General features: G+C 44.9%; 1 protein-coding gene across 2 annotated transcripts in view; it reads right to left on the bottom strand.

The window, feature by feature from the left end:
- The window catches only part of KCNN1 (potassium calcium-activated channel subfamily N member 1), a 234652-nt gene that overhangs the window by 192958 nt on the left and 14896 nt on the right, over positions 1-26798 (bottom strand). The gene's annotated exons all lie outside the window — the stretch shown is intronic.

Raw genomic sequence — 26798 nt, 5'->3', positions numbered from 1 at the left:
CTAAATTAGAATATCATCAAAAAGTTAATTTATTTCAGTTAATCAATCCAAAAAGTGAAACTCATATATTATATAGAGTCATTGCAAACAGAGTGATCTATTTCATGTGTTTATTTCTGTTAATGTTGATGATTATGGCTTACAGCCAATGAAAACACCACAGTCATTATCTCAGTAAATTAGAATACTTTATAACAACAGCTTGAAAAATGTTTTTAAAATCCGAGTTGGAAGGGACCTCCAGCGTCATCGTGTCCAACCCCCTGCTCAATGTACAAGAGTGAGTCCATTCGCCCGACCATAAGTCAGCCAGAATGTTTCAGGCATTGTTGCTCATGACAATTCCCAGCTGCAGCTCAAGGGGAGGAAGCCAGTTTGAGAATTGCAGCTTCATGTACAGCAGCAATTGTCTGAAGTATAGCATTTGTCCTCCAGTCTTTCAAGCTGTAAAACCACTTGGCAGCACATTACCTCACAAAAAGAATGATGTCGATGTGTTGAATCAGTGCTGTGCCCTGTCTCTGTTGAGGATAAGATCATGTCTGTTTAAGTAGGATCTAGAGGAGGTGATGGTGGAAACAGACATAACTTCCAGTTGCTGAGGTTTCACATTCATCCAGTGGGCCATTAAACTCATGTATTGTCCCTGGCCATAGCAGCTGCTCCACATGTCTATAATGCAGTGCACTTTGGAGCTCATAGACAAGTCTAGAGAGTGTCCTATGTTCTCCTGCATGTGAGAGCATAGAGAAGGTGCCCATTTCTGCGGGAAATAATGGTGGCTTTTTTTTTCTAGTTGGATAGCATCTTTCTGATTATATTGTTTTTTACTTGGTTTAGCAGCTGCAGGACCATTTTGCTTCTGTGTGGACATTGACCTCTTTGTCATAGGGGTTTTAATTGTAATTGTATGCAACAGCAGCACCTATATTATATATGAGCGAATCGATTCTCAGAATCCTGTCCTAGCGGCCATGACAATAGTCCATGGCAATCAGTCAGGTGCCATGCAAACTGCTTCCTACCTGCCGGAATCTCTGGCGCTTTTTCTGATTTTTAGGTCTTTCGTGACATCATTCTTGTGCAAGTATGATGTCATGCTGGGCCTAGTAATAGGAGGAGGTGCCAGGGATGCCAGCAGGTAGATGATGGAAGGCAGGGGTCCTGTCCAGTAGCCACAGACTACTGACGTGGCCGCTAGAACAAGGTCTTGCGAATCACTTTGCTCATTAGTAATACTCAACCGTCATCAACAGTGGCGTACCGCCAATGGCGGCAGACCACGCGACTGCTATGGGGCCCGTGAGCTGGGGGGGCCCATAGCAGTCCAGGGGCGGACATACCGCTGCAGGTGCAGCTGCGCCGTGGGGCCCGCTGGTGCAGAGTCTCCCTGCTCCGCTGCTGACAGGACAGAATGGCAGCGGAGCTGCAGAGATCCGTTCTCTGCTTCCTGCCCGCCGCTTCCTCCCTTACACAGGCACGCACTGCTTGATGACGTCATCATGCAGCGCGGGCCTGTGTGAGGGAAGAAATTGCAGACAACAAGGATGCTGCGGCCTGCGGGGTAACGGGCAGAGAGGTAAGTGGGTTTTTTTTATTTTTACTGAAACGCCGGGGAGAGCAATAATGGGGCTGATTGGGCTGGAGAGAGCAATAGTGGGGCTGATGGGGCTGGGGAGAGCAATGGTAGGGCTGATGGGGCTGGGGAGAGCAATTGTGGGGCTGAAGGGGCTGGGGAGAGCAATGGTGGGGCTGATGGGGCGGGGGAGAGCAATCGTGGGTCTGGGGAGAGCGCTGATGGGTCTGGGGAGAGCAATGGTGGGGCTGGGAAGAGCAGTGATGGGGTTGATGGGGCGGGGAGAGCAATGATGGGGATTAGTAGACCAGTGACGGGGATGGGGAGAGCAATGACGGCTTGCTGGGAGAGAGCAATGATGGAGGTGCTGGGAGAGTAATGATGGGGGTTGCTGGGAGAAAACAATGATGGGGGTGCTCGGAGAGAGCAATGATGGGGGTGCAGGGAGAGAGCAATGACGGGGGTGCTGGGAGAGAGCAATGACGGGGGTGCTGGGAGAGAGCAATGATGGGGGTGCTGGGAGAAAGCAATGATGGGGGTGCTGGGAGAGAGCAATTATAGCGTTGCTGGGACAGAGCAATGATGGGGGTGCTCGGAGAGCACAATGACGGGGGTGCCGGGAGACAACAATGACGGGGTGCAGGAAGAGAGCAATGACGGGGGTGCAGGGAGAGAGCAATGATGGGGGTGCTGGGAGAGAGGAATGACAGGGGTGCTGGGAGAGAGCAATTACGATGGTGCTGGGAGAGCAATGACAGGGGTGCTGGTGACGCGCCCCTGGGCCTGTGTCGCGCTGCGTTGCGCACGCGGGAGCTTACCCGGAGCCGGATCTCTTGAGGGTTGTAGTCTCGTGGCGGGGATCCGGTCCGTGCCCAGGGAGTCAGACTAAGTGGCGCTGTATTAGCGGTAGATGTTGGACGACTACGCCACCCGTTGAGTACAGCTGAGGAGCTGCTGCTGCAGGGCAGACCGCTGAGGCCGGTGGTAGGATTGTGCAGCGTGATAGTATAACCCCCAACGGGAGGGGTATGGCCTCAGGGCAGCCGACGTGGATGATGGGGGTAGCAGGAACCACTCGGAGACGGTACGGTGTAGTTCAGGGTCTTTACTGGTGACAAAGATAGACCCTCCCGGAGTACTGGCTAGCGATTGGGGCCTGGTCAGTCCTTGAGCAGATGGGATCTCCCCTGGCCAGGCGGAGTTGTAGGCCTCCCAAACTAACGATACTCTTCCGGCTACCTTGCTAGAGGCGGGTATAAGTAGCCCACGTCCCTGAGTGTACCGTGTGGTGCTCACCCGTATGGCCGGTGACTCGGGGCCTTCTAGTAGCTTCCGCTCCACGACGGCGGTGCTGGTCCCACGCGTGTGACCGTGCCTTCGGGTTTCTGGGCCAGAGGACCTGCAATCCCCTGCCGGTCGGTTTCTGCTGCTGGATAGGAGTTAGTCCCCACAGCCTCGGACTCCGGGTCCGGTGATAACTTCTCAGTCAGGGCGAGCTCTGCAGCTGCCTGCCCCTGACTCCTTGTAGCACTGCTCCCACAGAGCTCCTGATGTTCTTTTCCTATATCTGCTTCTCTGTCTCTACTTCTTCTCTACTCACTAACCCTGCCTCAGCCCTAGGTTTATATAGGGGAAGTTCTTCCCCTCCCAGGACTGGGCAGGAGGTGTGGCATGCATAGGATCCCTGACCAAGAGACCTCCCACCTGCTCTCAGACGTAATATCTCTATCACTGTGGCAACCAGACCCCTGGGGTGTCACACTGGGATAGAGCAATGTTGGGGGTGCTGGTAGAGAGCAATGACGGGAGGTGCTGGGACATAGCAATGACGGGGGTGTTGTATATTTTCCGTGTGCACATAGCCTTACAGTTAATTGGGGAGAGTCACAGAGACTGAATAATTTATATTATTGGCAGGTGGAGATTATAGTTAATGGGGGGCACAGTGCTGCTTATCACTTTATATTTTGATTACTAAGTGGCTAATAGTATATTAATGGGGGGTTACAGATCTGTATTCAGGGGCGCAGTGCGGGGGAGACACATGTATATATACAACTAGCTTTTACCCGCGGCTTCGCTCGCGTGGAATTTGGTCTGCCACATTAAGTTTCGTGACAGATCATTTTAATAGTAAAAAAAAATAATCTTAATAGTAAAAAAAAATAATCTTAATAGTAAAAAAAAATAATCTTATTTAGTTACTCGTACATCCAAAATTTCAGATGTCTAACTTCAAAACTGACGGATTCCATACAATCTTTGAACCCCTATAATATTAAGAGGGAAACTCTTGAGGGTGGAATTATCAAAATTCCTTTCTTAGTGCTCATTTAAGCTATAATAGAACCTATCTGCAAATTTCAAGACGCTAAGTTCAGTGGTTTCGGCTGTGCGTTGACCGCTAGGTGTGTCAGTCAATCAGGTTTACAGTTTTATATAATCTTCTCCTGTATGGTGTGTTTATAAAAAGTAGCCCTATGTCCTTCCCCAGGCTTGAAATTATCCATATCAAATTTCATCACAAACGGATTACTAAACACTGATTAATAAACAGGACGGACTGAAGTTACTTGCGTTTAATATTGTTCGTGTTAGTAAAGAATTAGTATGTAATTGGAATAATGGACATCTGCAGGTAATTTATCTATGTGTTTTTACTGCAATATACTCCTGTAAACTATGTTATTTGATTTCTTTCGTTCAGCGAAAATATGTAGATTTTGCGATTTAGAAACACGTGAGCAAGCTACGTATAGCTGACCGTGGGAAAAACAGGGCGTGCCTAAATGTATCCCCGCTACCTTCAAAGTTTGCTCTTGCGATTTATTGATGGTCATTGAAAATGCAACTTTAAGTGGGAACTGCAAACGTTTGAAATTAAAGGGTAAGTTATTGGGTATTATTGGGATCCGTGGTATAAGAATATTTTCACCCTTAGCTTCTCCAGTTAAAATTGTGGCCTTTACAATGTGCCTGCCTAGTTCAGTGACTCGCAATCTAGTGCCATTACATAATCTCGGGGCGTCCAAGTTGCGCATTAACAAAACGGGTATACCGACCTTTAATTCGAGCTTATGAGATGGGACCCCGGATAGCTCCAAAGAGTTAAGAAACTCCACGGGGTAGCTCGTACAGTCTTCAGATGACATGACTGTGTCGATGGAGTTGTAGGTTGTTGCATCGCTGGTTACTTGGTCCAAGATAATTTTATTGATTTTCGCAACTGTTTCATTTCTTGGTGCTAGTATAGTTCTTTCACATAGCCAATTTTCATCGTGGATGTTTTGTTGCAAATTTGGAAAAACTTGAGCAATAAGTGCGTCTTCCGAATCCACAACATGACAAAATTAGTTAGTGAATAGAACCATACCTTCTTCGTCAGTTTCGATTCGACCTTCACCGATCTCGAGCAGTTTCTCAGCGTACGCGCCCGACTCTAGATCACTGAATAACTGGACACGCATGTTGGTGGTGAGGTGCAGCTTTTCAACTTTGGTCCATAAATATGAGGATTTCAGACATGCGTTAATTTCGTCTGCTGCAGTGCCTCGCTCGATGACAGGCAAAGTTTGCCTAAAGTCCCCAGCCAATAAAACAACCACACCACCCATTATTGTTTGTTTACTGTGTAAGTCTTGTAGACAATGATCAAGAGCTTCGATGGCGCGCTTGTGTGACATTGTGCACTCGTCCCACACTTGCAACAGGAGGCCACAGGCGCTGCTCTTGCTGATATTACACGATGGGGTTTCTTCGTTCACCAGATTAAGAGGTAATTTAAAGACTGAATGTGCCATCCGTCCACCGCTTAGCAATGTTGCAGCAATTCCAGAGGAAGCCACAGCTAATGCAACGTTATGACCGCTACGAATTTTTGCTAAAAGTAAATTAAGCAAGAAAGTTTTTCCTGTACCACCCGGGGCATCAAGCAAAAAAAGTCCGCCTTCACCATTCTCAACTCGTCCTACTATTTTGTGATAAATCTCTCTTTGATCAGGTAGCAAACGTGGCTCAGTTTCGCAAACGTGAGCGTCTAACTGTTTGGTATCATAGCTTAGCTCTTTTATCAACTCGTTCGACAGCTCTCCTCTACGCCGCGGTGAAGGTAGACCAAAATCGGACAATTTCTTTCCAGAAATTATTAATATTTTGTCCTCGATAAGCCCCAACGCCTCATTGAAACAGAGATCATCGTTAACGTGATCCATTCTTTCAAATCTGTGCATGATATCCTCTGATAACGCAGTTTTATACTTGTGCCAGAGTTGTAGAGGATTGGATAAACCGCAAGTGCATATCAATATGGCAAACAGCTCTCTTATTTGCGCCGGGGAGCGACATAGCACGGCCTCTTCTAAGGTGGTATCCAAGTGGTTATCATCTTCCAACAACCCCATCTTCTCACACACCTGCCGAAAAGTTGCAAGTTCTTGACCTTCAAATGTTTTTAAATCCGAGAAGTTGGTTGGACCCCTTATTACATTCAGCAGCATACGCAAGCAATAACATTCAAAATTGCTAACGTGCACCGAGTAAATGCGACCTAGAGCGTCTCCTGCCTTCACACCTGGCCAGCCATCGACAGGTGTTCCTTGTAAACGACGTTTCCATTGCTTCCGTGCCACATTCCAAGTATAGTAGCGAGGCACGTCAATGTAAAGTAATGTTTTTGCAAACGTATCACTTTGGCACAACAGGAAAAATGCAGTTAGTGTTGTTTTAGGTGGTGCTTCTAATCTCTCTCTAAAATTATTTTCCGTAAAGTAAACCCTCTCGCCATTGGGTAAATGAATCGCGAGATGAGTGACGGTTGGGTGTCTCTCGTGCAGAAGCAGACGTAAGATCCGCCACGCTGCTTCGTTACTACTAACATATCGGCCGGTTCTAAAGGTCTGCACCTCATCTCTTGGGTCAATGTTAACATTCCCTTGCTGGCGGATGTTAAAAATAGCCTGGTCGCTACCCTTATTAATATATTTACAAATATATTTTATCGCCTGTACCGTATTACAGAACTCTACATTTAAATGAGAATTAAAAATTTTTGATAAGAGTGGAGAATATGGGACCACCCAGCTATTGTCCACCGATATTTCCTGTGTTCCTCTACGGGTTTTTATAATTGTCGCGCGTCCACCATTCTCTGGTGCTCTGCGCCTGTACAAAGGATAACCTTTGTCATTGGTTTGAGTATCTTTTAAAAGCTTCCTCGGATATTTTTTGGTACATTTTCCTTCCTTCATGCATGGCGATGAAGAATTGAATGTACCACATGGCCCGTGAATCATATTCTTTGTCACTGTATCATAGAGCTTTTGATCGGTTTCTGGGTTTGGTATCTCAGCACATATGATTTCGTCAATTTGGTTCGGATGCAATTTTTCCTTTAACCACAGCAGTAAGTGCACATGAGGCAAACCTCGCTTTTGCCACTCGATCGAGTACATGAAGCATTGCATATCACCAAATATGTTACCTTTTGTAAGTAGAGCTACCAACTTCTGTGCTTTTATTCTAAATACTCGAGCTGTTAAGTCATGTCTGTCTGTTGAATTTTGACCAGCCATAAGCTCTTTGGTGATTTCTGGCCAAGTGGGGTGGCAAGTCATTGTAATAAATAAATCAGGCCTCCCATAATTACGTACGTATGTGAACGCATCTTGTGTGTATTCGTGTAGGTATCTCGGGCTATTTACAAATGATGACGGGAGAATCACCATCTGACCTAAGTTATTTGGATCCAAATCCGCATCATTTCTTATTGCATCTTGCAAGTGAATATAATTTTCTGCGCGCAGTTTTTTTTTATTTAAAGAAATGAACCTTAAGCGCTCACTTTCCATCTTTACATACATGTCGACCAGAAACTGATGAAGTAGGAGCCTACACTTAAGCATCAAATTAAAATCGCTGCAACGGACCATCAAATGAAAGGCATAAAAATCTTTGGAGGACACCTTTTTGCTTGGCATTGCTTGTTTGGTAATTGGATTTATCTGAGGAATATCAATGCTGTACCCCTCTTGTTCTTTCCAAAAAATTATTGGGTACTCGAGAGCGTCATAGAATCTATGTGTATCGGGAACCCTAGTGAGCATGCCATCGCGCGGCTGCACAACGATGTCCCGAGACATAGTTTGTTCGCTACTAACTATTACAGCAGCTATTTCATTTGTAGTAGGGGCATTGAATCGTCTCTCATGTTGACCACGTGGTACACGGTCTGGGTGAATCACTACTTTGAAATGATCGTCATTGATCATTCTGTCTCTAGCCGTTTTAAATTCATGCACCAAAAGTACTCGTTGTAATTTTTTAACTATGTTTCTATCTACGCTTTGCACGCACTCAGTACGCCTGTTGATTTGTTCTTCTTCGTCACCTATGAAATAAACTTGTAAAAATTGTGGTTGCGAAATGGACGTAGGAATTAAAGAACCGATACGGTGGTAAACTTGTCCTTGTATTGTAAAGATCGGGCAAAACCCTGGCATTGAGACAATTTGATCTGCTCCAAAAGACGTCATATGAAAGCACATGTTGTATTTTCTTATATTATTTAGAAAAAGGCGAGATTCATCAGTTTCATTAGAGAAAAGCTCTTTTAAAGGTTGAACTGGCTCGTCTATATAAGGAAGAGCTACTTTCCCGCTCAAACAACACTTACCTGCTGCTTCCTCTTTCCATTTAAGAGCTCCGCAATATTTGCAATCTATGGTCATTGCTTCTATTTTTATAAGCTTGTGAGTTTCATAATCAAGAGTCTCGTCATACTCAAATGCAGCTTTATGAAACAATATCCATGTATTTCTTGTAAATGTTTGACGTCGCTGTGCTGCCCTTTCAGCAACAGTGCATCTGCGAGATTCGGCCATTTCATAAGTTTCAGTGGCTCTTTGGGACGCTATGTAAGTCGCTTGCTGCTGACGTCGAGCTTGGGACTGTTCTGCAGTTTCAGCAGCCCGTTGAGACGCCAGATACTCCGCATGCTGTTCACGTCGAGCTTGGGACTGTTCTTGAGTTTCAGCAGCCCGTTGAGACGCCAGATACTCCGCATGCTGTTCACGTCGGGCTTGGGACTGTTCTGGAGTTTCAGCAGCCCGTTGAGACGCCAGATACTCCGCATGCTGTTCACGTCGGGCTTGGGACTGTTCTTGAGTTTCAGCAGCCCGTTGAGATGGCAAAAACTCCGCATTCCGTTCACGTCGGGCTTGGGATTGTTCTGGAGTCTCTGCAGCTCTATGTGCCGCACAACGCACCGCCTGCTCAAGCCTTCGTTGCTCGGCTTGTTGAGACGTCTCATCACGTCTAATTATTTTCATAGCTCGGGCTTTATTAGAGCTTTGCGAAATGTTAGACTTACGCTTTCGCGGCATTTTTATAAGTACTAATTACAAAATAGGTACTTAGTAAAGTTCAAACAAAATACTAAAACAATCTAATTAGTTATATTACGATCGCTGTACAGACGATATCAGTTGTATATGACTGGTCTATGAGGAGCAGCTGTGGCGCGGTTACCCATAGCAACCATTTCCAGTGCTCTGTGGGAGCTGAGAGCAGCCTGCTGGTGCTGTGGGTGACATGCTGCGCTGCACACACACAGGGCTGTGCTGCACACAGGAGGGGAGGACGCCATTTGTGTAGCGCTGCTGCCGGTGCTGTCAGGCTGCAGTGTGTGTGACGCGCCCCTGGGCCTGCTGCGTCGCGCGGCATCGCGCGCACGGGGAAGCTTACCCGGATCCGGATCAGATGGGGGTAGTAGTCTCGTGGCGGTGACCCGATCCGTGCCCAGGGAGTCAAACTGAGTGGCAGCGTTTTGCAGTAGATGTTAAAATGTTCGACTACGCCACCCGTTGATTGCGGCTATGAGGCCGCCGCTGCAGGGCAGACCGCTGAGGCCGGTGAAAGGATTGTGCAGCGTAGATGGTATAACCCCCAACGGGAGGGGTATGGCCTCAGGGCAGCAGATGTAGATGACGGTGGTAGTGATGGTGCGGCAAGGAAGCTCAGAGACGTGTGATGCAGTTTCAGGGTTTTTACTCACAGGTGTTGCTCCGGTCACTTCGGCCAAGGGTGACCACCCGGGCCGTGCTGCGTCCACCAGGTGCGGGACTCGGTCAACTCCCGGGCAGTTCCAGAGCGTGGTCCTGAGCTCCCCTCTCTCTTTCTTCCTACTGGCCGTCCCCACCAGGGACCCACCTTTGTCCGGCTCCCTCGGGCCTCTTGGTGGCAAAACCTTTCCTGGCTTTCCTGACCCTATTCGTGGTATGCCTTCCTGGTGGATGTGGTGAGGGTCGTGCCAAAGCTTGACCACGACCTCCGGTTCCTGGCTAAGGATATTTTGCCTCTGCCAGTTTGGGCTCCGGTACCGTTTTCTGCCAACCCTTCACCCTTCTGGTTTACTTCTGGGATCTCAGGGTTCCCTCTTGTCTTGTGTCTCTGGGCCTCTCTTCCTCCTTCTCTCCACTACAGGCCTGGCCCTGGAGCTGGGCCCAGACGGAGCCACAGCTCCCTGTCAGCCCTCCTGGCTGAACTCTCCCTCAGAACTCACTGACCCTGTCTCTAGATGGTGCCCACCATATATACTCCCTCTATGTGTGAGCCCAGGTGACTAGCACCCAATGGGCTCCTACCTCTATGCCCAGAGCCCCTCCCCTATCTGCCCCTACACTACTGGGATGTTCCTCCCCCCCCCCACTCCAGCCAGGGACAGACGCTGTCGTACCTGCACAACTATTTGGTGGGAGTACCGTTGTTCTGTCCCCCGGAAATGGGGTGAGTGTAGTGCATGCAGCTATCTGAGCTCAGTCCCACACTCCATCCTTACCCGGGAGTGGAATACCACACCTCTGGTTTGAGGTGCAATACCCCTGTAGCAGCCGAGTCCTCGGGGTGCTACATTCCCCCCTGGTAAACCACAGCACGTCCTCGGGCTGGAAAAGAGTAAAACAAAACATACAAAATTTTAAAGTGTACACTCACATATAAAACATTAACTAAGAACTCATCCCTTTATGGGAGGTACTTTTCTCCTTCATCTTTACAGGTATAAAACATTACAGGTAACTTTTCATATTATAATTTTAGCAGCATAAACTTTTGATATAAAACTTTTTCATATATAGCGCCCTTGATCTTCTGGCCACGGTGCAACTTGTGACCAGGTAAAGTGCAACAGTCACTAGTAGAAACACAGTTCTCCTATAAAACCGGTAGGGGGCGCCTTAGGAAGCGCAACTATTTACAGGATATGGCCGCTCTCAGTCCTCGGCCAGTGGGGATTAGGAATGGCTGCTCACAGTCCTCAGCCTGGTTAGGGATAGGGACACACGGGAAACAGTTCACACCAGTCCCAACGGGGACCACTTAAATTGGCAACAGTTCTTGTACCCCGACGGGTAACTTTATACAGTTCTCTTTACCGTTCAGTGATAACTATGCCCTCCTTTTCCTTCCGGAGGGTAATCTTCAAACCCGTCCGGGTCCTCTTGTTCCTCCTCATACCGCAGCTCTTCCTCCGTCAATCGGTGCACGTGAAGGGCGTATGGTCCTTTGGCACACTGATGCCGGGTGAAGGTGACCTCATCACCCAGGTAAAGGTCACGTCCGCAGTGTCCCTCTGGCAGGTGGGACTCAACATCCCTACGGGTGACGAAGACGTCGCCGGGGGTTCTGTGATCCCGGATAAAGCCCCAACCGTGCTCCAGTTGGAACTTGATTACGGTCCCGGTGGCGCGGGGACCGTGGGCTGCACGGGGGTTTCGCCGGGTCCGGCGTTTCTGCTCCGCGCTCTGTACCTGCAGCCGCTCCTCGCGGACCCGCCTCTCTTGCCGTTCTTTGTTGAAGACCTCTAGTTGTTGTCGGCAGCACTCCACACGCTGGGCTGCGGCCGCCCGGGTCTCTTGGGTGAACCCCATGAGGTTTTCACCGGTGGGGTCCCATGCGAACTGAGCCTCCTCCAACGGGAGTGGGGTGATCTTGGCGGGCGCCGGAGCCGGGATCAGGGGCTCACACAGGGGCCATTCCTTCCGGAGTCGGGGATTGACGTACTCCGGTGGCCACACAAAGGACTGCCCATCCGGGCAAGTATGTTGTGCGAACAGGTCTTCACCCAAGGGCAGCACTGTGGAGGTTGAGGGCGCGGTGGTGGTAGCGGCGCCCGGATTCACCAGGCCTTGCGACCAGGCCGGTGGCACTCTGAAGGTGAAGCGCACTGTGGAAACGGCGGCGCCCGCAGGTACTCGGCCTTGCGACCAGGCCGGTGGCGTTTCCTGCTTGGCCGCGCTCAGGGTTGAGGCGCGTGACGTCACAGGGGGCGTGGCCACGGCTCCTGCCGCTTGAGGCCTAGTTTGGAGCGGTGGCGGTGCAGCATCGGGCACAGTACGGGGGATTTTGGGCTCTGCGACGGGGAGCTGGGGCAGGCTCACGGCTACTAGGCCTGGGGTGGTGACGTCCCCTTTACCTGCTTCCATCTCTTCAGCTCCTTCCACGGCGTCGTCTCCGGCCTTCGTCCCTCCTGCACCATCCTCAGAGGCAGTCAGACTCCTCGTCCCGGGTGGCGTCCTTTGCTGGCGGGTTCCAGCCTGCAGGGCTATTTCTCTGCTCCACTCGGCCAGCACTTCTTGCTGCACTCGGGCCATCTTCCGAGCCAAGCCCTCCAGCGCGGTCTGTGCATGCTCCCGATCTTTGGGGAGCTGTGCCAGGATCTCCACCAGGCCTTCTGGGGTGGCGGCCTGCAACAGGCTCCTGACCAGAGGGTCGGTGCTGCCTGACTCTCCCTCCATCTCCGGGTACGATCTTTCCAGACTCCTCCAGGCTGCACCCATCCTCTCTCTTTTGTTCTTGATCCGCCCATACTGAGGGTGGTCCCGGGGCCACTTGGTGATTGTCAGTTCCAGGGGCAGACCCCTCGCTCTGATGGACATCTCTATCATTGCAGTCTCTGCTGGTGGGGGCGGTCTCCGCTTTTGGCGCTCTTCTGGGACCAGGCCCACGATGGGAGGTGGTCTCTTGCCACCCTCTGGCACGCCCATAATGGCGTCCGCTTTGCCAGGGAAATCGTCTCAGATGGCGGGAATCGTCTCCTAATGGCGGGAAACTCCGTGGATGGCGGGAAAAGGCTGCAGATGGCGGGCAAACGGCGGGAAACGACCCGAGATGGTGTCCGATGGCGGGGACCCTCTGGAATTGGCGGAAGACTTCTTCTGACGGTACATATAAACTTTTCTTCAGGCACGCAGTACCCGGTGGTTGCGGGCACGAAATCCTGCCGACTACGCCAAAGTTGACGCGCCCCTGGGCCTGCTGCGTCGCGCGGCATCGCGCGCACGGGGAAGCTTACCCGGATCCGGATCAGATGGGGGTAGTAGTCTCGTGGCGGTGACCCGATCCGTGCCCAGGGAGTCAAACTGAGTGGCAGCGTTTTGCAGTAGATGTTAAAATGTTCGACTACGCCACCCGTTGATTGCGGCTATGAGGCCGCCGCTGCAGGGCAGACCGCTGAGGCCGGTGATAGGATTGTGCAGCGTAGATGGCATAACCCCCAACGGGAGGGGTATGGCCTCAGGGCAGCAGATGCAGATGACGGTGGTAGTGATGGTGCGGCAAGGAAGCTCAGAGACGTGTGATGCAGTTTCAGGGTTTTTACTCACAGGTGTTGCTCCGGTCACTTCGGCCAAGGGTGACCACCCGGGCCGTGCTGCGTCCACCAGGTGCGGGACTCGGTCAACTCCCGGGCAGTTCCAGAGCGTGGTCCTGAGCTCCCCTCTCTCTTTCTTCCTACTGGCCGTCCCCACCAGGGACCCACCTTTGTCCGGCTCCCTCGGGCCTCTTGGTGGCAAAACCTTTCCTGGCTTTCCTGACCCTATTCATGATATGCCTTCCTGGTGGATGTGGTGAGGGTCGTGCCAAAGCTTGACCACGACCTCCGGTTCCTGGCTAAGGATATTTTGCCTCTGCCAGTTTGGGCTCCGGTACCCTTTTCTGCCAACCCTTCACCCTTCTGGTTTACTTCTGGGATCTCAGGGTTTCCTCTTGTCTTGTGTCTCTGGGCCTCTCTTCCTCCTTCTCTCCACTACAGGCCTGGCCCTGGAGCTGGGCCCAGACGGAGCCACAGCTCCCTGTCAGCCCTCCTGGCTGAACTCTCCCTCAGAACTCACTGACCCTGTCTCTAGATGGTGCCCACCATATATACTCCCTCTATGTGTGAGCCCAGGTGACTAGCACCCAATGGGCTCCTACCTCTATGCCCAGAGCCCCTCCCCTATCTGCCCCTACACTACTGGGATGTCCCCCCCCCCCCCCCGACTCCAGCCAGGGACAGACGCTGTCGTACCTGCACAACTATTTGGTGGGAGTACCGTTGTTCTGTCCCCCGGAAATGGGGTGAGTGTAGTGCATGCAGCTATCTGAGCTCAGTCCCACACTCCATCCTTACCCGGGAGTGGAATACCACACCTCTGGTTTGAGGTGCAATACCCCTGTAGCAGCCGAGTCCTCGGGGTGCTACATGTGCATCCTCCATGGAGCCGCGCTCAGGTTACTGCCCCTCCCCGTGTGTGAGTCACTTCCCCTCCGCCCAGGTGAGGCGCTCGGAACTTTCCCGGCTGCAGCAGCTGGCGCAGGTGAGCCATGTTTTATTATACGGTGTTATGTGGAGGGACAATGGCGGCGGGGACCCCCTGTGTGAGGACAATGACGGCCCGGTGCCCCCGGGCAACCTGCAGGAGGAAGCCTCACACTCCCCCCGGGCTGTGGGCGCGGGCAGGCCGTGCTGGGACGTGTAGTTCCCTAGTAACCTGTTCCTGACATATGGGCTGTTTTCTGGGCTATTTTTTTTTTTTTTTTTTAAGTCTGAGAAAATGTCCTAAATTATCCTTCTCCCTTCAGCTGTTTCCAGAGTGTAATGTATCAGGGTGAGCTCATGACTGACAGCTGCCAAAGTTTCTAGGAAATGTCAGTCCCTGGGGGTCGTGTGTGAACCCCCTGTGCCACACTTGTACCTGGCCACGGTATATGATCACCCCTGTATTCTGACTGTGGACAGGCGGCAACTGTGACCTCACTATACAATGATCCACTATGGGCAAATTATTGTATTATCAATCTCTTCTGACTGCTGTAAATCAGCCATTTAAATATCACCTGTGTATGTGTGTATATAAGAGTTTGATAAATATACTAAAAAGTTTGATAAATATACTAAAATGTGCATTGTAAAATAGTATCTAATTGAATTAAATTTATGGTTCACAATTTTGGTCATAGTGGCTTCCACATAAAAGGTAGATACATGCTGTCGCGGACTTTTATTTAGAACTATTCAAGACAAACAATTCTACGGTACATCATCTTTGTGTAACTCCAACGATTTAGGCAGCGTATGCCAAGATAGCTCTCAGAGGCCAGATTTTTTTCCGACTTAATTGACATGTATCGTTATATTACGACCAAAATTACATAAAATCATTACAAATTGTAGCCTATATGTTATTCCGATGTATAATCTATATTACTGTAAAGTTTCATGAAAATCCGTTCAGTAGTTTTTTCGTGAAAGAGTAACAAACATACATACTCACAAACTTTCGCATTTATAATATTAGTAGGATATATGTGACCTTGTTATTTACTAGGCTGGAGATCATCATGACAAGACGAATCGTGACTGGGAGATGTCGACATGAAGGTCTGACCAGATGGAGAAGAAGCAGCAGAAACCGACTCTGATCAGACGAGACGTCAGCGGTAAGTGCCTGGATGTAAATATTATTCTGTATCTGCGCCGTATGACTTGGAGTGGTAATGTTATCTGTAAAATCCCTTAGGCTGCATTCTCACATTTGTGTGAAATGTCAGATTTTTTTATCAGATGGTCCACGGACTTGTAGAGTTTTATAGATCCATTCACACATCCATGAAAATCACGGATCTGAGAATGAGATCTGTGAGGGTCAGAGAATGTTCTGTTCTGATCCGATTTTGAGGATTAGAATAGGACATGCTCAATGCATCTGTAAAACAGGGCAGCGCACCGATACTGCACACAGATGCAGGAATATAGCCGTATTATGTATAGCACAGACCCTTAGTATATAGTATACTCACTTATTATGTATAGCATACGCCCTTAGTATATAGTGTACTCACTTATTATGTATAGCGCCATCCTTAGTTATATAGTTTCATCTTTTATTATGTATAATACCCTCCCTTATTACCTACCATCCTCTCTAGCTCTAGGGCTCACAATTGGGGGATCATACTGTGTTGCGGTCAGCAAAATTTGCCCTGGGAGTTGAGGTGAGGTACAGTAGGGTCATTATACTGCGCATGTGGAGGAATTCACCATGGGGGTATCATACTGTGTTTGGGGGACACTTTCGTTGGTATCACACTTTATGGGACAATGAAAGAGGGGCCTAGGACGTCAGCAGGAGGAAAATTACTATGTAAAGGCTGGAAGGTTGTGTGACCTGCTCTTCTGTGACCCTGACAATTATTTACATTTTTTTTGGGGGGGGGGCCCAATTTGAACTACTGCTATGGGGCCCCATGAATCCTATGTACGCCCCTGGTAACCAAATGGAGCTCCTTCTCACTTTGGCCATCCTGGTGAGGAGTGATTGGTGCTGTTCTGGTGAATTTTGGGGGTCCCAATGGTAAGACCAAAACCAATCAAATATCTTGTACAAATGCCTAGAGAACTTGTGAAAACAATAAAAGGACATCCAGTAATAGTGGATATAAAAAAAATCATGAGCATGTCATAAAGAAGCCTCAAGGCCTCAACAGAAGCAGGGATATTTTGGAAAAAAAAGAAGTTGAATGAATGGCATGAGTCAAGATTGATTTAGTCAAAATACAAGGATTTGCTTCTATGTTAGACAGTTGAAAAAATGTTTTATGCCTTCAATAAGAGAAACAAAGTAAGTCTTGCAGATCCAATATACCCTTTAATGTCTAACAAAAAAAAATTGTTAAAAAGAAAGTTTGAGCCAACTTAAATCCTTTGGCATATTATAGCAAAGGATGATTTAACGGCATCTAATAATATACTGTAAACATGATATGATTTTTTTCTTACCAATTTCATTCCAATATACTTTGATTACTTCTTACAAATGTTTTATATGCTATTTATGTAATTTATTTTCTCTTCTGTTAACATAAACACATTATATCTTATATTGTAGTTTTGCAATGTAATAACTATCCCCTTAGCTACGCGAATTATTCTAAAAGTTTTTTGTTCATTTTTTTAAAAAGATGAACAGAGTTTAAATCTTTTCATTTATTTTTTCCTATTGCTCTAAGTCTTTACCCCTGGCACCGCCAGTAGGCAGAATCGTATTATACACTGTCACATTATACAATGTCATATTATACAATTGTACATTAGGTGTAAGATGTCTAATAATCCAAAATCTGGTAGGTGTTGACTGCATTGGTTTTCTGTGGTGTGGGGATTGCTTTGGGGATATGTTTTCTGTATATTATATGCTTATTCTACACTGGATAAGCTTATAAATAATTTATGTATCTTTTGCTCACATTGAAAATATAGCGACATTTCCTTCAGGAATTCTAAAATCAATGAAAATTCTTTCCAACTGAACTGATATGGTGATTTAGACTTTTACAAGTATATGAGTCATAGACACCGCACTGCCTAGAATGTGGGCCCCTGACTGCGGGCGATGAGATGCTACACTTCTAAAGGGCAGGGGAGCAGTAGTTGTATCTGACTTCTTCCCCCTTTTTGTAGCGCTATGTTTTCTACTACACTTTCCCATATACAGGGTGGGCCATTTATATGGATACACCTAAATTAAATGGGAATGGTTGGTGATATCAACTTCCTGTTTGTGGCACATTAGTATATGGGAGGGGGTAAACTTTTCCAGATGGGTGGTGACCATGGCAACCATTTTGATCCCCTTCTCCCACACTGATAGCAACACCGCAGAAGAAATGCTAGCACAGGCTTCCAGTATCCGTTGTTTCAGATGCTGCACATCTCGTATCTTGATGGTATGGTGTGGTATATGGGGTACAAAGATAGTGGGGCCATTCTTCATCAATGGAAACCTCAATGCCACTGGATATCTGAAATTGCTACATGATGATGTGTTGCCCTCTTTATACACTGAAGATGGCACGTTCCCTGAGTTTTTCCAACAAGATGGTGCACCACCACATTATGAGTGTCAGGTCCGAGCATTCCTACATGAACAGTTTCCTGGAAAGTGGATTGGTCATCGTGGGCCAGTTGAATGGCCACCAAGGTCTCCCGATCTGACCCCCTTAGACTTTTATCTTTGGGGTCATCTGAAGGCAATTGTCTATGCTGTGAAGATACGAGATGTGCAGCATCTGAAACAACGGATACTGGAAGCCTGTGCTAGCATTTCTTCTGCGGTGTTGCTATCAGTGTATCAAGAGTGGGAGAAGAGGGTTGCATTGACAATCCAACACAATGGGCAGCACTTTGAACGCATTTTATAAGTGATCATAAACTTGTAAAAAAAACTCATGAAATAATAAAGTTACGTTAAAACCAAGCACACCATTGTTTTTCTTATGTAATTCTCAATAAGTTTGATGTGTCACATGACCCTCTTCCCATTGAAAAAAACTATTCGCGTTTTTTAAAAGTCACTTTTTTGTTGTATGTGTTGCATTCTTCAATATGTCGCACGTGAGTCATGAATACAAAGTAAAAACTAATGATCATTTTTTTTCTTTAAAGGGGTATTCCCATCTCCAAGTTCCTCTCCCAATATGTAGTAGGTGTAATAATAATAATAATATTAATATTCACAAATACCTCCAATTAGAAATATAGTATAGTTCTTTTGATTAGCTATGTCTCTTACCCAATGTGTAGGGCATTCCACTAGTTTAGAAATCCATGGTTACGACCACTAACAACTAACTTTCACTATGTGATTGGCCGTAAACATGGATGCCTAAGCTACTGCAATGCCCTGCACATGGGGTAAGCATCATAGCGTCAGAAGAACTATGCTACATTTCTAATTGGAGATATTTGCTAATATTATTATTATTACATCTACTACATATTGGGATAGGATCTTAGAGATGGGAATACCCCTATAGCCTTTTTTTTCAACTTTTTAGAGCAAAAGTTTTAGCAAAATGGCACACAAATGCTCCAAAATATCTAAATGTACATAAAATCCTTCCAAGAAGGGACAGGAGCACATTTGCGCCAAATTTTGCAACTTTTTTAAACAAATTGCAATTGGTGAATTAGACAAAAACATCTGGAAACGTAGTAAAAACATTCAAACACGTATAAAATAGACTTTAAAAAGGCTCAAATTCAAAGAAGAATTAGGTGTAAATGAAAAAAAAGCCAAAAATACCAAAAACTAGAAAAAAAGGCACAAATTCAATAATGAATCGGGTCCTGTATATCCTTATAATATACAGTTAAAACTGGTTGTTGTTGGTCGACAAAAATCTGTGGAGTGGCAGAGATGAAAACAGACTCGCTTGGCAAACCACGTCATTATTATTTTTCCTTTTCAGCTATAATAACACAAATGGATGGCGTGTTCATTTTTGGGTCATTCTGAGGACAAGGGGAGTAGTAAGGTCCGTAAAAGTTGGCAGGAAAGGGCATGAAAAGGTGAGAGAGGAAAGGTGATGAAACTGTGACCTTGAGTGCTTCAATGAGTCAAAGCAAAATGAAAAAAATAATAAAAATAATGGTTGACAGCAAGAGAAACAGGATTATCAGGGGATTCAGAATGATCCCCATTGACAGTTGTCCCTGAAGTTCAGTATTATAGCTGTTGGATGGAAAATCAGTTTGCACTTACTCACCAATGCATATTACTTTAGAATATATATACTCCATTACTCTCCATCCCTTCCACTCATTTGTAGTTTTCTCAGCTCTATGGCTACACTCTTCAGCATAGCTGACCTTAGCACAGGGCACCGGCTGGCATACCGCAGTGGTGATGACCTCCCCTTCCCTTTGTGCTCTTGCACACTCTCCTGCCAGCTAGGTAAGGGAGATGGGGCACTGCACTGCCGGGCTGAAGAAGATGACTGGTGCCAAGTACTCAGCCTTCGTACATGCTGATCAGTGCCACTTGCAAGAAAAGGCTTTTACATAGGTAATTGTTAAACTAGGTTTACACATATACAGTGCTCACCACTGATCACTGTGTCAGGGTTTCGGTCGGAATCCCCGAAAAACAGGATTCCAACAGATAACCCGACAGGACCACAATGCAGTTTGTGTCTGCCATCATTGTGTGATGCACCGCGTTCTGATGAGGAACTTTTATTAGGATAATAGGATACATTTACGCCATATTCTGTTGATATGCCATAGATTCTATTCCGCATATTCACAGAAGTTTATAGTACAACATATCTGGGAGGGGTCATTTCATGGCAGAAAAAAGCTGTGTGTGGAGAAAAACTAAGTAAATGTTCCTTGTATAAAAAAGATAGCCTGCTACCCATGCATGTGTCCCGGGAAAGCTGAGTCATCAATGATGTGGGGACACGGAAGGTCAATTTTTAACAGGACACGATTCAGCCTAAGGCTGGCCCTGCACTTCAGGATGACTACAGTGTGTGAATATGATACAGGCAAAGTTTATTCCCATGTAATAAGAATCATGAGGGTCCGTGACCACGATGCGTTTTCAAGCATTTTTGCTGCGGAATTTTTGCAGCGTAAAAGCTTGGGAAACGCTTGGTAATCCGCACCCCATGGTCCCCAATGTAAATCCGCAACTTCAATGCCCACGCTGCGGAATTTTCCGCAGCGTTTTTGATTTGCGGAAAATTCCGCAGCATGTCCATTATTTGTGCGTTTACGCTTGCGCAATTGCCATCAACAATGCATTAGAAAACGCAAGGCAATTCCGCATGTGCAAAACGCGTGTCAAATTCCGCACGCGTTTTTCCGGGCAAGGACATGCAGAAATGAAGTGGAAATTTTCTGCTTCATTTCTGCATCGTGGGCACATAGCCTTACAGTGAAAAAAAAAGCCTTATCAAACATAGCCAAGACCTTCCACTTTTAATGTACAAATAAAAGAGCTGTTGGCTCAACGTTCCCAACACTTGCCATACACATGCAATCTTAGCCAGGCAAAGCATGTCGTTTTAATTGGAAGATCTAAAGAAGCCACCATACCCTTCTAGAAGCAACTTATCTCCTGATGGAACAGAGAACTAGGTATGTTGAAATTCAATTTGACTGATCTTTCTTTCCACTGGCATCTACCGTTGCAGATGTTGATGGATTTGGCATGGGCACCTTAACACATTAGAGTGGTATTCGGGAGTTGAAAGTTTAGCAGGGTATACCATTCCAAGAGATGATCTGTGTGAGGCCTTAGTACAAGTGAGTTGTATACCTTTTCTATTTTAACAAAGTTCCCTTACCAATGAATTAAAGGTACATCAGGATAAAATAGTAATTTTATTAAGTATACCTTCATAAAAAATGTATTAAGCAAACATATATAAAGGTGGAAAAACTCAGACACTGTTACGATACTGGCGTAGTACTGCTGGAAACCAGTGGCCGAAGGAGCACGAGCAGGAACAGCAATTGGTAGTAGAAGTTCTTGGAGTTAGCAAAAGGAGATATAGGAAACAATCCGTAGATAGGTGAGAACAGTCTGGTTAAGAACGTTCAGGAGCTGGAGACTGAACTAGGCTAACAGCTAGTCACAAGCTCAAGCAATGAGTGAGACATCCATGCGGCTTTAAGTATCCCCAAACAGGAAACAAGATGGATCCCACAGGTTGAGAATCTGCCATCTTAGTAAAGGGGAATTGCAGAACACAACTGCAGCCTCCAGTGGTAAGGAGTGGGATTGCAGCACAAATATTAAGGTGAACAACAGCAGCCACTAGTGGTCAAACTGTAGAAGGACAACAGAAATTCTGACAGACACAGAAAACAGAGGGTCAGGGGTCGGTTTGTATGGAACACAGCTGCTCAGTGGTTCTATATAATGAACTGAACGTTGGCTAAATACATAAAGCATAGAGTATAGAATCAACAATGTGCTAAACAACAAAGTTTAGCGAGCAATCTAAATAATATGGTAACACCCGCGCTCACTCAAACCACAGGAGACGATATTTAAAGCAGCAAGTGGAAGTATACACCCCTGTTGGTATAAATCTGAAAGAGGTTAATACACAAAGAAAATTACCATTGCGCTAAAAAACTTTTGAATACACACTCATTATTAACTGTTTGAGAATGGACACGGAAAGAACAAGCTATTGATAATTGAAACCATTTTATAGAAAAGTGCTGAAATACTATTCAATTGCGAGTGTTATTCCAGTTTGACATTGCAAGCAGTGTAATAAAATACACAATTAGACAGAAAACCCAACAGGGGCTTGATGCAGAAAAATGCAAGAAGACCAACCAGGTTATTTAAATGAATATAGTGGTGCTATGCAAATAAAACGAGGAGCAACCTGTTTGGTGTACACAATACTACACAATACCATTATGTGGATGCCAGTATAAATAATGTTGTTATTTGATCACACCTCGCAGGGTTTAGATATCAACAATACTAAATCTGATTGTGCACATGGATTAAACACATGTACTGATAAGTGGCACACACAAGTAATAGTCAGAAATAGATTGTCAGACGTTGGTCGCGGTGAAAGCATTCATGGAGTCCCGGCCGGTGACTCACCTGAAGCTGTGCAGGGCCGCGTGTGAGAGCAGACGTCACACTGCTGCAGTGGTATACATAATTACAGCGATATACGAATATATAATGCAAAATATCTCAAATATATTTTATTACACATCAATTAAACTAATAACCTGCCAAATAGCTTACATTGGACCCGTCTATCAGATATACAAAAAAGAAAAAAACATAGAATAAATAAAAATAAACAGAAAAAGAACTGATACCCAATTTTTGCATGTTCATTGGAAAGCAAACAGCTCCATATCATAATTTAGTCCATTGGATTCAGTACAGGACATTGCCATTAGATAATTCTTCCCTCCAATTCCTAGTAACATGTTCCAACCCCCCAAAAACAGCATTCTTATAGGATTAGTTGTGTTTAATATATACAATTGGTCATTTTTTTATTGGTTTTTATTTTTATTCTTCCTTCTATCGTTGTTTTGAACAGTTGGGACTATGAGGTTTCCCAAATTGTGGGCTTTGCAAAAGACAAATTTGGGTTTATTTGGGGTAAGTTCCCCTATTATGGGGTCTTGCTTTAATAAGGGCCAAAATCTTTTTATGATATTTTTAAAAAGACCTATCTGTGCATTATATTGTGTAATAATAGGAATGTTGATTAATTCTTCCTATGTTGTTATAAACATTTTGATGGATGTTTTTTTTGAATCAGTCAAAAAATGTGGCCCTTTGTAATTTTGAGAAGTTATAATTTTTTATCTACTTTGAAATTGTTGCTTCAGGAAGTCAGCTTCTTTGAAAAAGTCTTTTTTATATGTACAATTACGTCGCACCCTAGTGAATTGGCTTTTTGGTATGGTGGCCAACCAAACCAGTAGAAGTAGATGACAACTAGTACTGATATAACTGTTTGAATCTACTGGCTTCCGATAACATTTTGTGCAAAAGGAAATTGTTATGAATAAAAATGTGTAGATCCAGAAAGTTCACATTTGAAACACTATATGTAGGTATAAATTTTAAATGAAATTCATTGGTATTAATTTCATGAAAAAAAAATGGTTAAGGGACTCCTGAGCCCTTCCAAATAAAAATAATGACATCAATAAAACGCAGCCATGAGGCGAGGTCGCCTCGCAGTGTGCTCCCAGGGTAGATGGTATGTAATTCCCATCTATATATAGGTTGGCATAACTTGGGGCGAACCTGGTCCCCATGGCGGTCCCACAAAGCTGGCAGTAGACATCATTGTTATACACAAAGTAGTTGTGTGATAGTATGAACTGTATACTCTCAATAATAAACTCTATTTGTCCGGGTTGGTATCTACCACATGTTGAGAGGAAGTATTGTGCCATTTCACACCCTTTGTCATGTGCAATAACAGTATAAAGTGAGGAGACATCTAGGGTGCCTAACATGTAGCCCTCTTTTGATTCAACAGTCTGTAGGATCTGAATGATGTTTTGTATCCTTTATGCTGGGAGTTCTATTACACATGGTTGTAAATCATAATCAACATACCTGGATAAATTAGATGTTAAGCCCCCAATCCCTGAAATAATAGGGTATTCAGGAGGGTAGGAGCTATCCTTATGTATTTTAGGAATACAGCAGAGCACAGCAATTCTCGGTGTACCATTGTAAATATATTCAAATTCCATTTTGTTAAGGATACCTTTCCGGCATCCTGTGGATGCTAATTTACCCAATTCCAAAATATATGTATTGGTTGGGTCCTTTTTTAATTTCTCGTATGTTTGTCCATCATTCAAAAGACGCATGCATTCAGCGTGATAGGCCAAATTGTCCAGTATGACAATACTCACCCCCCTTATCCACTGGGCGGATGACAATTCTCTGATTTTCTTGCAATGAAATAATTGCTTCCCGTTCTTTTGAGCTGTGATTAGGTCCTTTAGCAGCAACTTTTGTATTATCAGTATTCGTATTAATTTGTCGTAGTTCACTTATCACCATTGTTTCAAATGTTTTAATGGCCACAGAGTACTCATTAGTGGGGTTAAACTTGGCTTTCTGAGAAAGAGTGGTATGAACATTGTCAGAATTAGTTGTATCAGAATTTATGTTAGGATTTTTTAAAAAATGTTATTTTAGGGCCAACTTTCTTGTGAATTGTTTAACACCTACAAAGGCGTCAAAGGGGTTAAAATAAGAGGTTGGTTCAAATTTGAGACCCTTACGTAACAGCGGTTCTTCTTCTTTACTAAGGGCATATTGGCTACATTTTTTGATCATCATTGATTTTCTCTCCTTTCTTAGTGCAACCACTACTTCTTCCACCCCTCCTCCTTTTTTTGTAACCATTATTTATTTTTTTAATTCATTTTTTAGAGTTGCATGAGGTACCTTGAAAAACTCCTTAGTATTGTTTTTTTTTTTTTATTATTATTAAACCCCTTTAATTTAACATTCCTATTATTGTTCTTCCCCCCATTGTTAATTTTCTTCCCTTTTGTTGGGAGGTTCTTGTATTGATCCTTATTCTTATTTATAACATTCTCAGAGCTAATATCCTCCAAATGAATTTCCATATTATCCTGTCATTTAGTGGCCTGTTTGCCACTGATGTTAAAAAAAATGGAAAAAAAATGATGTATATTTGGAAGGGAAGTATTTATTGGGGTATACGGTTCCATACCCTTGTTAGTAGATGTCACATCCCCATCTAAAGTTAAACTGATATGGGTATTGGACGTTTCCCATATGTTGTCCTCAGTTATCTCCCCTGAGGAAATGGAATCACAACCTTCAAAAATGATGAATTTATTAAATCCATTAGATTTATTAGATTTTTTTTGTGTTATTATTATTATTATTGACTTCCAATTTGTTTGACACTGTAATAATAGGGGACAAGTGTAATGGATTTAAAGAAGATCCCTGTGTGATAGGGCCTAATGGCTCATGAGAGATTAAGGATGCTTAAAAAAAAAGTTTGGTCCTTATTAAAACAAGACCCCATAATAGGGGAACTTATCCCAAATAAACCCAAATTTGTCTTTCGCAACACCCAGAATTTGGGAAACCTCATAGCCCCAACTGTTCAAAACAACAATAGAAGGAAAAATAAAAATAAAAATAATACAAAAATGACCAATTGTATAGGTGAAAAAACTTTTATACACACCTAGAGGTTCTTTAGGTGTGGCAATTGTTATGACTGCAAGAATCTTTTAATGAAATTATGAATACAGGAAATACTAAAACCTTCCTTATTAATGAGTATACAGTATTTATGTCAAACTAGGGGGTTATCTATGCAATTATCTGCCCATGTGGGAAGATGTATGTGGGCCGAACCAAACGAACCCTTTCAGAAAGCATTAGGGAGCAAATTTATAACATTAAATGGGGGTTTAAAGAACACCCCTTGTTTCATCACTTTTTAATTAAACACAACTAATCCTGCAAGAATGCTGTTTTTTGGGGGTTGGAACATGTTCCTAAGAATTGGAGGGGGGAATTATCTAATGTCCCATACTGAATCCAAGTGGATTTTTAATTTGATCACTTTGGTTCCTAGCGGACTAAATTATGATATGGAGCTGTTTGCTTTCCAATAAACATGCAAACATTGGGTATCAGATCTTTTTCTGTTTATTTATTATATATTTTTTCCTTTTTTTGTATATCTGCTAGATGGGTCCAATGTAAGCTATTTGGCAGGTTATTACTTTAATTGATGTGTAATAAAATATATTTGAGATATTTTGCATTATATATTATCGCTGTAATTATGTATACCACTGCAGCTACATATTGTAATGAAGTGGAGCTACAAGATATATAAACATTAGAGAGCAACGACTTCATACCACCCTCTGATGAAGGAGACTGCTTTATCTCTGAAACGCGTAAAGGAAGTACGGCCCCTGGAGGTATCCGTACACTAGAAGCAGTGTGACGTCACAGGCCGTCGGATTTAGTATTGTTGATATCCAAACCCTGCGAGGTGTGATCAAATAACATTATTTATACTGACATCCACATAATGGTATTGTGTATTTTATTATACTGCTTGCGGTGGCAAACTGGAATAACACTCGCAATTATGATCAATAGCTTGTTCTTTCAGTGTCCATTCTCAAACAGTTTTTGTTAATAATGAGTGTGTATTCAAAAGTTTTTTTGCGCAGTGGTAATTTTCTTTGTGTATTAACCTCTTTCAGAATTACGAGTGCATACAGTAATATATAGGAAGTACCAACCCAGCAGGCTCTCTGATCCCGATGTACGTGTCACTTGTGCATCTTCCAAGGGGACAGACCAATGTCAGCCGCCATTCTAAGCTGAACATGCCTGCCCTTGTCAGATTGCAGTCGTTACACAGCTTCAGGCCTGGCAACTACAAACATGGGAATTCTGTCTGGAAATTCCTGCTTCCTACTGATTCGAATAGAGGGTGAATGTGTAATACCCAGCCGTGGCCATTAAAGAGTTGATGGCGCTGTGTAGTGCAGCTCCATAACTGAGCTATTCTGACACTGGGAATA

This window comes from Phyllobates terribilis, unplaced genomic scaffold, assembly GCF_046119375.1.
Source record: "Phyllobates terribilis strain yellow unplaced genomic scaffold, ASM4611937v1 Scaffold_1__5_contigs__length_1240528914, whole genome shotgun sequence".
Taxonomy (NCBI): Eukaryota; Metazoa; Chordata; class Amphibia; order Anura; family Dendrobatidae; genus Phyllobates; species Phyllobates terribilis.
The sequence above is the reverse complement of the archived record's forward strand: the minus strand, read 5'-3'. Positions and strand labels throughout refer to the sequence as shown.